Here is a 15,912-nt window from a genome sequence, read left to right as displayed (position 1 = left end):
AGTCTTAATATATGAGTGTGCATAGGTTACAGGAGAAGAGACAGGCACTACTGCATTAATGCTGGAAACTCTCTTTTCTATCAGTTTGTAACCTATGCTGGCCAAAGGAGAGAACTAAGAGCATCTTGAGATGTAAATCAACCTGATCCACCAACTCAGTGCCTGGACTGAAGTCGTTTGACATCTTGCGTCTCGGTCTTGGAAAACTGGATAAATGACTGATTCCCTAAATGAGAACCAGATGCTACTACATTTTAGAAAAATCTCCCTGCTAGTGGAACTATTCTTACTTAGAAGGAAGATTCCACAGGCAGCACTTTTTGTGCCTTGAACACAACAGAATACGAGCTCTTAGCATGGCTGTGGATGGCAGGATGAGGCCCATGCTTTACACCAGAACAGCATACAGCTATCGCTATAATGCAATCACGCCTGGGGTGTTCATAAACAACAGAGCTTCCGTAGCAACATATGCTATAGGCGATGCATCGCAGTAGGTCGGTTTGTAAGTACTGTACCACTGCAGAGTAGTTAATTTACACAAGTTAAACACACACAAACCAAATGAGGCATAATAGTACAGAGCATATGATGCCACTAGATAAAATATTAAATATTGCTAGAGCAACCATCAGCTCTGCTCCAGACAGAGATTTCAGAAGAAACTGGAAGAGCTCATTTCCACTCCAAATTTATTGTGGTTAGCACTGCACTCAAGATACTCACGTGGACATTTCAGGCTTTACAAGGCACCACTATTTATTCTGTTTTATTATGTCACCTTCCTTTTCAGTGCATTTTAATAAACTTAAAGATCATGACTAGAACGTAGAGGACTGTGTATGCCAGCACTAACTCAGAAAACTTGCATATGCCAGGCTTTCTACAGGCTACTAGGAACATATAACACTCTGTACACTGAATTATCTCATAGTTGAGCTAGATCTTCTCTTTGCAGATTTTCTTTTTTTTTAACCTAGAATGATACCATTGCCCTCTGAGTAATGGTTTGCCTCCAACTCAAAGCAAAACACTGGACACAAAATACATGAAAGAGCAGGAGTCTCTGACATCTAATGTGAAAACAGTTAATGCAGATACTCAACTTTTATCACAAAAGCATAAACCAACCCCAGCAGTATCCATGCTTCCAGGCTAGGTCTGGTGAAGTTGTGCTCATGAACCTCCAACCCCAGGTTCCTCTGAGATCACACATGTGCAGAAGTAGTTCCTTTGACTTTGTGGACCTGCTTCTAGATGGGTAACACACTGAATTTGGGCATTTGGACTGTTACGAGAGCTTACTTTTGAAGTGACTGTGGCCCTGTTTGTCTGGTGTGCATTTCTTGGCAGCTTTACTGGGCCTCTGCTGAGAACTTTCCTCATGTGTCTTCTTGGAGAGATCAGGTAGCTCAAAGAAAGGAAGGATTAAAAAACAGAGGATGGGATCCCTTACGGTGCTGATGTGTTTGTCTCTTCTCATTGAAAAAAGAAATTGCAAAAGGGCATATCAGCTGAGCTGGTCTCTTCTGCACTAGAGGCTGGTGGATTTGGCCCACAGCCTGGAGTATAAGTCAGCTAATATGCCCCATCTTTGCTAAGCAGCTTATTTTCTGTCTTTGAATTCCTACATGACAAGCACACAAAGAGCATATTAAAGATTAATGCAAAAGGCCCTGAAGATCGGAGCTTCCTGAAAAGCATCACGCAGCAGGTCCTCGTTAGCGTGTGAGAGCAGATGGACACACCGCTGGGGGGCTGACAGCACACACAACACCTCTCCACACTTTCTTATCCAGACTAATGCCTCGGAACTTTGTGAGCAGCCTCAAAACATACATAAATGATTCAGAAGATGGATTAACCAGAAGGGAAAAGTGTTCCTTGCTGGGTTGTAGGAGTCACAGAATCACAGAATCACAGAATGTTAGGGATTGGAAGGGACCTCAAGAGATCATCCAGTCCAATCCCCCTGCCGGAGCAGGAACACCCAGATGAGGTTACACAGGAATGTATCCAAGCAGGTCTTGAATACCTCCAGAGTTAGGAGACTCCACAACCCCCCTGGGCAGCCTGTTCCAGTGCTCTGTCATCCTCACTGAGAAGAAGTTTCTTCTCAAATTTAAGTGGAACCTCTTGTGTTCCAATTTGAACCCATCACCCCTTGTCCTACCATTGGTTGTCACCTAGAAGAGCCTGGCTCCATCCTCCTGACACTCACCCTTTATATATTTATAAACATGAATGAGGTCACCCCTCAGTCTCCTCTTCTCCAAGCTAAAGAGACCCAGCTCCCTCAGCCTTTCCTCATAAGGGAGATGTTCCACTCCTCTAATCATCTTTGTTGTCCTGTGCTGGACTCTCTCCAGCAGTTCCCTGTCCTTCTTGAACTGAGGGGCCCAGAACTGGACACAACGTTCCAGATGTGGTCTCACTAGGGCAGAGTAGAGGGGAAGGAGAACCTCTCTCGATCTACTAACCATCCCCCTTCTAATACACCCCAGGATGCAATTGGCCTTCCTGGACACAAGGGCACAGTGCTGGCTCATGGTCATCCTGTTGTCCACCAGGATCCCCAGGTCCCTAGACCTCTGTTCTGGTTCTTGTTTCAACACAAACCTAGAAGAAGCCACTTCATCTATCTGAGCTGAAGTCATACAGGAGATTTATATGTCCCCAAATTTTCAAACCTTCCATCTTTACTTTCCTAGAAATACCTGCCTTTCCTCAGTAAAGTGTTCTGCATTTTTACATCTGACATCAATAGTCACATACACCTGTGAGATTCACAAACTTTCTCATTGGCAGGGTCTAGTCCAGGACAGTGTCCCCACAGGACAGATTTTGGTTGCTTCTTCTCAGGGCAGGAGGAAGGTTGCTGAGCAGTTAAGTGTTCCCCTCTAAGAGCATGGCCTCGAGATGATAAACCCATTAAAAACAGTGATACTCTTCACATTTTTAACACTTTTCACCTCAGACTTAAGAGTAGCAAATTATATGCCTAGTATTTCAGAAATTATTAAAATTAAAAGAGACTACCAAATAATACTTCTAATGCCCACACAATGTGACACTGAACACTGCTGCCTAGCAAATTGGACAAGAATCATTACACGTGATATAAGAGCATAACTACAGTGTTTTACTTGCAGCTCCTGGAGACAGTATATGGTTTGCATAGAACACACTGGTGAGGTTAGCATGATTTAGGGATTACATATTCAAACTAATGGGTGGAAACATGCATGCAGTTACTAGAAGATGTTGCTCTTAGCTTCTTGACTCTTCTCCCGTTTGACATTTACTTTCATGTTGCATTTTGGGTGCTGACATTGAGCTTTATACACAAAAAGGAAAATAGCTCAAATTTTCTACATTCCTATCAGCAGTCGCCTGATGTTGCTACACACCCATCTCTCCTCTCCAGGACGCAGCTGCCTCTGTTGGACATGAACAGCCAAGAGAGAGATGAGGAGCCAAATCTGCAGCTGGAGCGATGGTTGGTGGCCAAACCCTGCTGCTGGCAGTAACACCACTGCCTGTCCAGAGCAGGTGCTGGTCCCCAAGTGCCACCAAAATAACACCCACAAAACAAACTGTTGCCCTTTTTGCAGCCCACATGTACCTAACAGCTTTCTGCTCTGCCTTCTTCTCATCTTAATCTGCCGGAAGAGCTGACACAAGGGCAGTCACCCACCACCAGAGTCATTGGCAGATGCTTGCGACCCCTGGGAATCCCTGGGGCTGGCTTGAGCCATTGCTCCAGATTGCAGAGCAGAGGGACAAACAGCAAACTTTTGTCAGAGCTCTCAATGGGACCTACCTCAGCTTTGTCTCCTGTGCTCTAAGGCTGAGGTTTTCTTTGTTTAGCCCCAGCACTGCTCAGCACCCTGAGTGATGCCATGAGCTCTCCATCCCTCTGCTCTGTGACAATCCACTGGAGCTGCAAACCCAGACAATTCCCGGTTGTTTTCTGAGCTTGCATCTAGTTTTGTGGCAACTCCATATCTTGCTAAATAATCATCAAGCCACACAATTTAGCCCACAGCCTGTAGCATCATACAAGTACTTTTTTATTGTCAAATATTCAAAATAAAACTTTATTTGTGGAAGAACATGTTTCAAAACATCTAGCAATCTCCACTTTCTTCAGCACAATCTTTCCAAGTGGTGGAAAAAGAAATAACTAGTCCAGCTTCCAGAAACACACTGCTCACCGTAGAAACTATAAACTAAAACAACCCTACCAGTGATTGCAGCTCAATGGAGCGTTTTAGTTAATAGCTTATTTGAGTAAGAGGGATATTTGCAAAACATCGCTGCTAATCCTGCCATTTGCTGTATATGGAAAGGCTCCAGCCGATTTCAGTGAAACTCCACCCATGCAGAGCAGGCAGCAGAATGAGGGATACAATGAGCTCCTGCCTTTTTTACGAAAATAACCTGTCAGCAGTTATGTTTCTATGTAAACTAATAACAAATACACATGGGATTGTTTCTCCATAGCAGTTTAACCTTTTTTTGTTCTCTGTTCCAGCAGAGCAGTTCAGGATTTGCTTTCACATCAGCTACAATGGATGACCATTACTAGCTGTGGGTTAGCCAAGCCTGGGTGTGAATTATGGAGTAACTAGCCTCTTATGCTTCCCCAAACCCACTTATCCTGGTCTTTCCCCTGTTCAGCACTGGGAAAATCTCTCTGCCTTTCTTGGGACAGGTGGAAAATTATAGGAGTGCTCCAAGCAGGGTTTTTTACCCTGCATCTTCCCTGCAAGCTGACACTGCTCCTATTCACAGCTGCTCCCTTGGCTGGAAGTGCCACCAAACTCATGCCAGAGGGTCATGTGTGCATAGATGAGTGAAATAATAACACTGGGTTTCAGCTCAACTTAACTCCACAACAAAGAGCACGTCCTTTGGACCAGATTTCTCTTTCTGAAGTCCTAGCCATTCCATTTAGCTCAGGTTGATTTATACCTACCTGTCTTCTGTTTCCCATGAGAAGTCACAAGTTGAGTTTTAAAGGCAAACCTCTAAGTAAATTTATAGCCTACATCAGGTTTTTCATCTTGGAAGAAGCAAAGCCATAAATTTCCCATACAAGTACTTCAAAAATCATCCCCTTTTTGATTCATTGTGCTTGAAAGTCTTTCTGAGCCAGAAAAACGCAGACCTCTCTGGGATATTCATTTTGAAAGTGGAACAAAGGACTGAGGCATCATTTAGGAATTCTGTTCAACACTCCAGAAGATGAGCAACCCAAACAGGCAACGGCATATATTACCTTCCTTCTGACCGAGTGACAGCAGCCTCTCCATCACACCGACAAAAGGCACATGAATACTCCAAAAGAGGCCAGTACTAAGGAATGTGAACGTTCAAGGTTTTAAGTGCCTGTTTCAAGAAATTGAAACAGCTTTTGCAAAATACATTACAAATTGAAGACAAATGTATCTGTGCAGATATTTGCAAAGGCTGGGTGGTCTAAGCACAAGGACCTCTGGGCTGTAGGATTGTCAGCTCCAGGTGTTCAGGAGTTCTGTGGTAAGCTTAAAATTACAAGGTTTAAAAAGAGTGGACCTGGGCTCCCTAATTGCTTTTTGCAGCAAGGGAAGAGGAACATTACAGCTGAGAACATCCCCACACTGAGATTCTCTGACAGTCTCATGACTCCAAGTACTGAATTTCCAGAGAGAGAGTGAGAGAACGTGATCTAGTGAGCAATAAACTCTAAGTCAACGATACTGCCTTGGAAGCTGATGTTCCCGCACCATTCCAATCCTACTCTGTGATGCTGGACCAGTTGTTGGGTCCCTCTGTGCTAAACCCACACAAGGACATCAGCCCCAGGGCCAGACTCCTGGGCATCCTGCAAACCTGCAGACTCACCAGAGGAGACACCGAGGCTCCCTTGGAGGCAAATGGCAAGCTGTAGCGCCTGGGAAACAGGACTCATAACAGCCAGCCTGAAACTTACGGGGAAGCCCAAGTTATGCTGCAGGAAATCCTGAGGAAGGAGGTGGTTTGAGTTCCGCCTCTCTCAGATACTTACACACCAGTACCAAAGGGTGTTTGTTCCTGCTCAGTGCCTGCAGCCAGGAGGCTTCCTGGGGCCACCTCAGCCTTCTCCTCCTCCTAGCACAACAGAGGGGCAGCCCCATTGGCAGGGAAAGGCATTTTGGGGCCTCCCTTCCACCAGGTCAGCTGAAAAGAGCACAGCTCAGGGGCTGGTATTCGCAGAGGTTTAGGGACAAGGGAAAGTGAGACTCCAGGATTTCAATATTTGCTCTAGCAAATAATGACTCCAAAATATTCTTTAATTGATACTTATCTTCCAGCTGGGTGCCCTAAGCAGCAGCCTGCAGGGTCTTTGTCTTCTCAGACCAATGACTGTTTGATGTTGCATGCAAAGTGCAGTAGGTTTTTAGTTTTTTCAGGGGTTGAAAATGGCCTGCAGCCTCACAACTCCCTAATCCTTTAGAGAACACTCACCGCTTAAGTAGGAAACACAGTCAAATCCTCCAAGCAGAAAAACTCCTGAGGCTTCCTCACATCCTGCTGTGTTCACTAGCCAGCTGAGCCACCAGGTCTGTAAGTGGTGGCTTCATCTCAATGCTGCCCCCTGGGGAAAACACCGAGCCTCTCAGATAGGATGGGGAACATGTCAGTGACATATTCTACTCAGAAAAGTTGTGGAGTAATTTAGACTGGGAGGGATCTATGGACTTTGTTTGGTCCAACCCCTGCTCAAAGCATGACTACATCTGATGGTAGAGCAGGTTGCTCATGGCCATGTCCCATTGAACCCTGAACACCTTCAAGGATGAAATTACCACATCCTCTCTGCGATCCTGCTCTCCTGCTTTATCATGCTCTTGAAGAAGATTTTTTTTCCCTTGTGTCCTATCCCCTGCTGCAATGTGTGACTGTCACTTTCTGTCCTTTCATTGTGCACACCTGAGAAGAGTTTGCCTCTTCTCCGTAACCACCCACTGGTGGTTAGGCAAGACAAGACAAGACAAAAGGGAGAGATCTCAGGCTTCTGAGGAACAGAAAGGTGGGCTTAACAAAAAGATCAACTCTTCACCCAGGCCTGCTTAAGATATCTTGGTTCAGTGCCTCACTCCAACACCAGCCTAACTGACACCGTTGGCAGGTAGTCAGAGGAACGTGGCTCTGAAGTGTCCAGCTGTGAGTCCAGTTGTGAGCAGGAACAGCTCCTCTGTGTTCCTAGGAGAGGTCAGTTCCTCACCTCTACCAGCTGCATACCTTGAAGCAGATTTTTCCATATGGCCATCGCCCGCCATGAAGACCGTGTTTGAAAACACAGGTGTTTCTTTGTCACCCAAATAGCAAGTTTTTAAAAATACACTGGATGTGACAGGTGCAGAGCAGATGGTCCGTGAAGTGTCTGTACTTCACTTCTCCAATCATAAATTGGATGTTATAAGACAGCCTTTCTCTTACCTTTATCTGTCTTCTCCAGTGACATTTTCAAGGTCTTTGGGAAAGAGCTGTCCATACAGTGTTTAGCAAAAGGAAATGTTGGTCCCATTTAGGTCCTATGTAACATAAACCATAGAGCATCAGAAATTGGGACTTTCTCTTCATTGTTGCTGTAGCAGTGTTACCAGTGACTCACAAATCAGTACGTTCCACTTCCACCAAGGTTTTCATGGGCACAGGCGGTGTTTCCACAACACAGATGTGGAGGAAGCTGTGGTGACAGTGTGTGTAGGAGTGGGGCTCTGCAGGCGCTTCAGCTGCTCCTTGTCACACCAGCCATATTGTGCACTGCCTTTGCTAAAAAGCGGTGGAGGACAATAGCTATTGCTATTTTCTCCTGTTGGGACAAGTACCCCCTTGTTTAAAAATCCACACTTCTATGCACACCTACACAATACTCCAAATCATTGCAATATGTAGACTCAGATGATATGAATAATATAAATATTCTTTTGTATTCATTAAGAGATTTAAGCTCTCCCCTCCACACACACCCTGCTGTGTGCCTCTATGTATCTGATAATATGGGATTATAAAACAGTGCTGTTATTCCTGTGGGGTTTGATTATTTAACATTGTACTGAGCAAAGTTATCAGGGCGATCCTGATGGACAAAAATAACTCTTTGTTTCTGATGTAGTGTTTGCAAAATAAGAGCCAAAAATAGCTATTGGTTACTTGACCTGCAATACTGCTGACCTTTCAGCACACCCAGCAGAAACAGCCAACAGAAATCCCTTAGCTCTGGGTGTGCAGAGCAAACCGCCCTCTGCTCATCTCTTCCATTTGTTTTCAGTCCCCTTGGGCTCGAGCTGAAGAGGGGAGAGTTGTCAGGCCCACAATCTGGTCTTCCAGGAGAAGAGAGGTCTGTAAGAGCATGCCACCACCTGCCCCATTTCTGTGACCATTTTAGGTGACCCAGAGCCAGTCACAGCTGTAAATGTCTTTTGAATTGTTTCCTCCTCCATATATGGAGGCAGACCTGGACTTGGATGCCAGATGGGATCCAGGAGACAAATTCCTGTCAGGGCAGGGCATCCGGCTTTCTGATGTGTGTGCCCCCATTTCCTCCCTGGTTTACGCTTCTCCATCTTCCTCAGGGTTTTACTGGCCAACACACTGACAAATACTCAATGGCCCTGAAGAGGCAAAGCATGTTAGGTCCTTCTCAAAGCTTAGGTCCATGAAGCCCCAATCTCTGCAGCTAATTTCTCCCGGTATAACCAGCCCTCCAACTCTTCTTTTACCCCTGTGGTTTAATAGCCTCCCTGGATCAGGGACCATTTTATCTTGACTCACAGTGAACATACAGTCCCACACCAAAGGGCAAGGGCTTAACAAACTCCTACAGAGGTCTCATGCCCTATTCTCCACAGCCATGCAGATGACTGTGATGTGCTCATTGTCCAGGGGTCTGTTCCTTTTTTGACCCATGGAACCACCAGTGGTCAAGCCCAGGAGGCAGGTGAGACCCTGCCAGGCTGAGTCACACCAGGGTGTGAGGTCTCAGAGGAGAAGCCTTGTAAGAAGCAGCTACAGCTTTTCCCTAACCACCTAACCACCCTTCCTCGACTTGCTGCAAAGCACGCTGCTTGGTTTGCAGCATACAAAGTGATATAAAACAGGACACCAAGAGAAAAATCTCTTATCTGGCCATGTTTGAAGAAAACATCTGGTTATGCTGGATCTTGAGGGAAGCTCAAGCCGACACAGACTGGATCCAGAGCTCTGGCGTTGTGCTGCGGGGAACCAAGAGTGCAGCGTTGCTTTGATAGTTCCAAGGCAGCCTCCCCCGCAGTGCACAGATCTCCTGGAAAGGAAAGGGTCATGGGGAATTCAGCTATGAAATTCCTGCAAGCCTTTCCTGTGCAAACTGTGGTTGTTTTGAAGGTTCACACTTTTAGTTCCATTTAGGGGAATTTTCACAGGGAAAGGTGACTCTGATACAACACACCTGTCAAATTTGAAAACACTCTTTAAATCATTTCATTAAACAGGCAAAACAATATGCCTTTTTATGCTTTATTCTCAGAAACTGCTGCTTTAGGTTCACATTTTTACATATATAGTAAATACTGAATTACCTGGCTCAGTCAGAATGCTCTTGATGTTACATTTCAGCCCAAACAAGAAAAGACTGCAAACTGAACAAAAGGGAAAAAAGGGCCATACAATTAGGAGCATCAGGCAAGTAGCTTGAACAACAGGTAGTGTTAGCAAAGCAGAACGCTGATGGACCTTTCAAAAGATGGTGCTGTCAGGAAACGCATTCCTAAACAAATGATAGGAGTAAAAGAGAAACAGCAGAATGCAGGAACCTGATAATATTAATAAATTCTACTAATTTACATAATACTTACTCCTCCTGTAATACTGCAAGAAATGCACAGATGCTGGTCAGACACTGTGAAAAATGCCTTACCATGAACCTGGTGGGAAGGGTCTGGTTCTGCTTTTTAATTATTTTCTAACAGTGTTGGGATCAGACTGGTTGTTTAAGGGATGATCTTTATGAGCAAGAACCCCACTAGTCTACCTCAAATTTGCATTTATGTAAAAGAAACAAAACTTGGGAGAAGAGAGGGTGAAAGGATAAAGGTAACAGCATCTAACCTTTGAAAGTCAGCCAGTTTTAAACCTGGTTTGAGTCACATCGGTGATGTGGATCACCATGGCAAAGTTGTTACTCTCTGCCTGACACCCCTGCTGACACCAGTAGGTATTTTGCTTGCTGGATATGAGCAGGAATGTGGAGCAGATAGATCATTACAGACAGGATCTTCCATCAGCCCTTTTAGTAGTTATGGCAAATTCTTGCTTTGCTGCTCTGATTGGAAGTTATCCTCAGGAATTATCCACAGCAGAATTTGGCTCAGCAATCTCAGATTTGACCTGCTTGTCTTTTGTTGCTTCACATCCTTATTTTATCATTCTTCAAAGACAAGTGTATTTTCTCAGTAACAAGACCATCTTGTTGAGGGTTAGCATACAAAGGCTAGATTACTGGAGAATCAAGAGCAAAACCCTTTGGGACACTTGTGTAAATTGCAGCTAAAGCAGATGGTATTTAAACAGAAAGTCTGGGCACAATTGAGGGGGAAGAAGGAAGCCACAGAGGACCTGGAAAGCAGACTGACAAGATCTTGTAGCCTTGGCAACCCTTCCTCCTGATTGCCCACATCAAATGAAGAGAATAGGGCATGAAGGAGGTCACTAATCAAGTGCCATCTCTGACAATCTTCGTTTCTGCCATTCTGCTCTGAAGGACTCCTGCCTTTCTCCCTGCCCATGGAGAGATGGTGTGGATTTGCCCAGAGGAGTGGTGAGCAGCTTAACTACCAGAATAAATAACTCAGTACCTCCAAGGAGCTGCACGAAATCATGCCGCTGGCAGGACAGAATACCGAGGACACACAAAACAAAGTTTTCAAATGTAATTGTGGTCAGGGGGGGATTTCTCTCTCCACACCTTGTTTGCTCACTCACTGACCCGTGGTGACGTGCCTTGGCAGCACACCAGTACCTGACCACCGGTGGAACTGGAACCAGCAGTGCTCACAGGCAGCCGTGCCGTGCACCAGCAGCCGGGAAGAGAAGCTGCTGCCAGACCTGCCACTCAGGCACCAACGGGCTGGAAGGCTGGAAATAACAAACCAGAGTGAGTTTTGCCTTTCGGCAACTGCCTGGGGAGGAACAGAAATAGGCTACCGGAGGTCTCAGGTCTTATTATTTGTAAGCACATTCAAACAAAGTGATTTCTCAAGAGAGATGGCCTCAAAACACAGACACGACAAAGCAGACTCATCCCCCACTTTAGTACCTTTGGCAAAATTGGTGGCTGAGGTATGAAACAAGCTCCTGGAAAGCAGATAAAGAGGAGCCCAGAGAGGGCAGGCGAGTCCCCTGCATTAACTTCACTGATGTGCATACACCAAGCTGTTCCCTTTGTATTCAATGGAGAAAAGCAGACATTTCTAGACAACGATCAATCTCATCTTTGAGTAGATGTTTAAAATGATGTAAAACAGGCTCATTACATAAGATACAAAGAAAACTACATGCAAAGCCTATGACATTGTGGATCTTAAAAGATTTCCAAGAAAGCTGAAAAGAACACAAATACTTTCTCTCTACCTTCTCTGGCATAATCACCTTTGTCATTACATGGAAAAACATTCATTTAGGTGACAGAGAGATGCCATTTTTAATTTGACATCTCTAAATTTCAGAATAAAACTTTCTGCATTATCTGACAACTTACCTAAAATGTGCAACTTCAGTATTTTACCTATAAAAGTGTATCTATCTAAGGCTTTGTCTGCTAAGGAAAACAGAAGGTGAACAATCTGAACTCTAATGTAAGCAGTTCTTACTACCCTGGGATTGTAGAAGGAGTAAATAAACAAGGAAGATCTACTGCAAGTGTAAGCATTCGGGGGGAAAAATGGGTAAATAAGGAGCTGAAAAATCTGAAAAAAGAAAAAAAAAAACCCAACATTTGGTTCCTTTCAAAATCCTCCTCGGCTTACATGAAACAGTTGAAGGGGTTGTGGATTCAGGTCCCTTTCGCAGGCTGCAGTCCCTGCAAGACCGAGCAGCTGATATTCTTCACCTCTGTTCTGGTACATACGGTCCAGAACCTTCTGGCCAGCACAAGGATAAATCTCTTGCATGAAGATTCCCCATACATTTGTCTTTCCTCAGTCTTTCCTTCAGTGACATCTACCCTGATTTGTTCCCCTTTACCCGTAAGCAGCACTTCATCAGCAGCATGGATGAGCATATTTTGCATTCCACAAGTCTCAAATGGGGAATCTTGGTTAGCATCTGAGCTCTGATCTTCGCTGGCACTTTGTCCTCACTTTTTAGGACTCTCCTGCTGTTCAGTCTACACGTGCCTTACAGTGGCTGGGTGATGCTCTGAGCACACCTGCATCTTCCCCCAACCCCCCAATACTTTAACGCTGAAGCGATGCATAGCTTCAAACAAAGCCTTTTAACCTTTTCTAAGGGCCAATATGGTTGTAAACAATTCTTTTCCCCTTCAATTATTGAGTACTGACACAGCTGCTCTCTTTCATTGCTCAGCCTATGGACCAAAAGTATAATTTCAACATGAAAAGAACATTAATAAAACTTTCTCTGCTCCTTACTGAACTGCTCTCCCATGTTAATGACCTGCAGTGTTAGATTTGAACAAGTGTCAGCGCATCTAGAGGTTGGAAGACGTGAGGATCCCTCCACACACAGCAAGGAAAATGATAGGCAGGATGGTGTGGGAGCAGGGGCAGAGGAAAGGCTGGGAGCACCTCAGGGTCTGGCTATACACCATTTTGTGTGGTTAAAAACATAGGGGGAAATGGGGGAGATGTGCGAGCAGTCACTCACAGTCCCTGTGTCCAGCTTGACTTGGGAGGTCGGCTTCCTCCCTCACAGCAGTGACCTGTGACCGTCTATGTGGGAAGACAATCAAGATATGGGAAATACAGAAAAAAGATGCTTCATTAACAAAAGGACTTGCACTCAGGCTTATGCCAAAGCAGTGAGGCAGCTTGCAGCTGTGAGGCTGAGCCACAACTCTGTTTCTGCAGATGGAGGATCATAAAGGCACCGTGCATCCCTGTGCATCCTGCTCTGCCTTCCTCTGGCAGAGAGCATCCCTTCATTCCCTGGGCACTGCCATACCCAGCACAGCATCTATGTCCCTGTCTCCAAAGCAGGGTGACACCCTGGATGCCCTGGGAGCAGGAGCAGAACTGAGCCAGAACCGTTTTCTGGATATCTTATCAGACTTTTTATTTTTAAAACAAGAGAATAATATTTATCTTTGCTTGTGTCTGGAGCGTTCTGGGTGGGTTTGCAGCACTGCTTCTGGGAGAGCATCCAATGTCCTCCTCCGTGTTTGGAAAGGGTGGCTCCCACGAGGCCTGTTGCTGATGACATTGGCAGCTGTGGCCGATCTGGCCCATGAACCTTGCTCTCCTGGTTGGTTTTCATCCCATCTCTTATGTTTTTTTTCCAACTCTGCCTCCTCTCTCCAAGACAAAGATAAATGTCTTTCTTGCTGTTCCTTGTGGTTTCCCTCACTGTTTCCCCCAGAGCCTGGAGCCACACATTTGTCCCTGGGTGCTAGCAGAGCCACCAGAGCCACCATAGCCCCTGTTTTCCAGCATGGCAGCAAGATGTGGGACACAGTCTGAAACCCTGCAGGAAACTCACACCTGTTCCCATGCCTCTCTTGCCAGGAGTCACCTGCTTTTAGCAACTTTCTACACCACGGTGCTGTGAAGGTAAAGAACAGCCTCTCCCAGCCCAGGACTGGCCCAGGATCTCAGATCTCTCTGGTTATAATAGTATGAAAACACTGATTAACCAAAGGTTCAGAGTAGCAAGAAAAGCCCCATCCAGGCAGCTGTAAGGCAGGGGCAGAGCATCCCTAGGTCTCTGGGAGAAGGCAGAGGGCAAATGCCAGTAAAGCAACCTGCAGCCTGCCCATGGCGAGGAGCAGTGGGGAAGGATAGAGATGCGCTCCCTGCAGACACATAGCACTGAGCAAAACCAGAAAAAGCGGGTTAGCTTCTACATCGATGGCTCTGCAAGAGCCCTGTGAAAGCATGAACATCCTCCCTTGCTGAGGAACGGATGCTGTGTCCAAGCAAGCATGCACAGGATGTCTGAGCAAGCCTTGAGCACATCTGCACTGGTGGCAGAAGTGCCTTTACAGTCTGGCTGCTCATGGGGCTCCTGGCCACCTGGAGCAGAACAGTCCCCACTGGTGCCGGTGTCTCTCGTGGCAGCCCCGCCTCAAGTCAGATGAATCTTCAAGGCACCATCCCAGCCCTTTTCACCACCCTGAGCTCTCCAAATAAGCCAAAATTCTAGGGCCAGGTTTTGTGAGCAGAAGAGAACAAAGCACCCTTTGGTGTAGAGAAGAACCAAAATGAATCAGAATAAAAGTAAATGGTGTTTGTGATTCAGACTGCTGCTGCAAAGATGGTTTTCCTCCCTGGGTTTCCCCAGCCCAGCAGCTGTCTCTCCCTGCATGGAGACCAGCCCTTTCTGCGGACCATCTCTATCTCTCTCCATCACCTCCAGGTCTGGGCTGTGTGACATTTCTGCTTGCACCAAGCAAACAGAAAGCCTTCTGCTCTGTGTCATCCCTCACAGGCTTTATAGGAATATAACATAGGAAGAGACAACTCTCTGTGAAAAGACCATAAATCAACTGTCACATCTTTGCTGTATCTCAGCACAGATTTAGCCTGATACCTGCTGGTGGCTGAGCCCCCTCACCAGTGTAAGCAGTTACCTGTGTTAGCTGCTGCTTTGAAGCCACCTAATTGTCAGACACTTGCATTTCTCAAGATAGCAGACCCAGCTCCCCTCCTCCTTCAATCTGGCACTCAAACCTGCACTGATAGATATATTGTCCAAAGATGCGAAATCAGCATTTCTGTCCCCCACTCTTAGGTAGCCGCTTCTTGGCATCTTCCAGATGATGCACTATTGGTGTGACCATGACTGCTCAGAGCTGCTCAGCACCTCCAGGCTCATTGCCTGATGTGCAGTATCAGCAACATCAAAAGTCCCCAATCAGTCCTTCAGAATCATGGAGGTGGCTTAAAAAACTGGAGGTATGATATACTGGGTGTGAATCGTAAAATGCATTTGAGTTATTTTTAATATCATGGTTTGGTTTCTGTGCAGTTAGGAGCAATGCTTTATATTTTATACATCTCTGATGCGGGAATCTTCTTTTTCATTTAAACAGAAGTGAAGCATCTGCATGTAGGAACTGACGTCCTAAGAGAACAATAAATATGAAAATCACAAGACATAGTAACATTTCCATTAGTAACAGCCATTTTCTGAGAACTCCAAATGGTTCGGTAGCCAAAGGCCAGGTTATGAGATCTGTGTAATGAAGACATCACCTTGCCCACAAAAAAACACACTTCTTTCATAATTCCTTTTTGTGTGCCAGCTGGAAGGATGCTTTTGTAAGGAAGATGCTTACCTGGATTCCTCAACAGCTCAGGATTTGATTCCCAGCTCCATTGCAGATTTTCTTCTTAAGCTCAGGAAGCTGATGTACAAACTCCCTCTGCTTCAGTTTCCTCATTTGAAAACTAAGGAAACTGGTGATCTCTCAAAATGGCTAAGAATCTAAAACTATGTCTTGTTTTATTCAAGGTTCCAAAGAACTTACAAATTGGATGGGGCTTTGAACAACCCGGTCTAGTGAAAGGTGTTCCTGCCCATGGCAGGGGGTTGGAACTAAGTAATCTTTAAGGTTCTTTCTAGCCCAAACCATTCTGTGATTCTATGAAAGTGTCACATAGACAGAATTATAAATTACAAAGCATTATTTTTCATATGAACTTTGTATTGAACCAAACTCTTTGA

This window comes from Nesoenas mayeri (genome assembly GCF_963082525.1).
Source record: "Nesoenas mayeri genome assembly, chromosome: 5".
In the NCBI taxonomy this organism is placed as follows: Eukaryota; Metazoa; Chordata; class Aves; order Columbiformes; family Columbidae; genus Nesoenas; species Nesoenas mayeri.
This window is presented reverse-complemented; position numbering follows the sequence as displayed.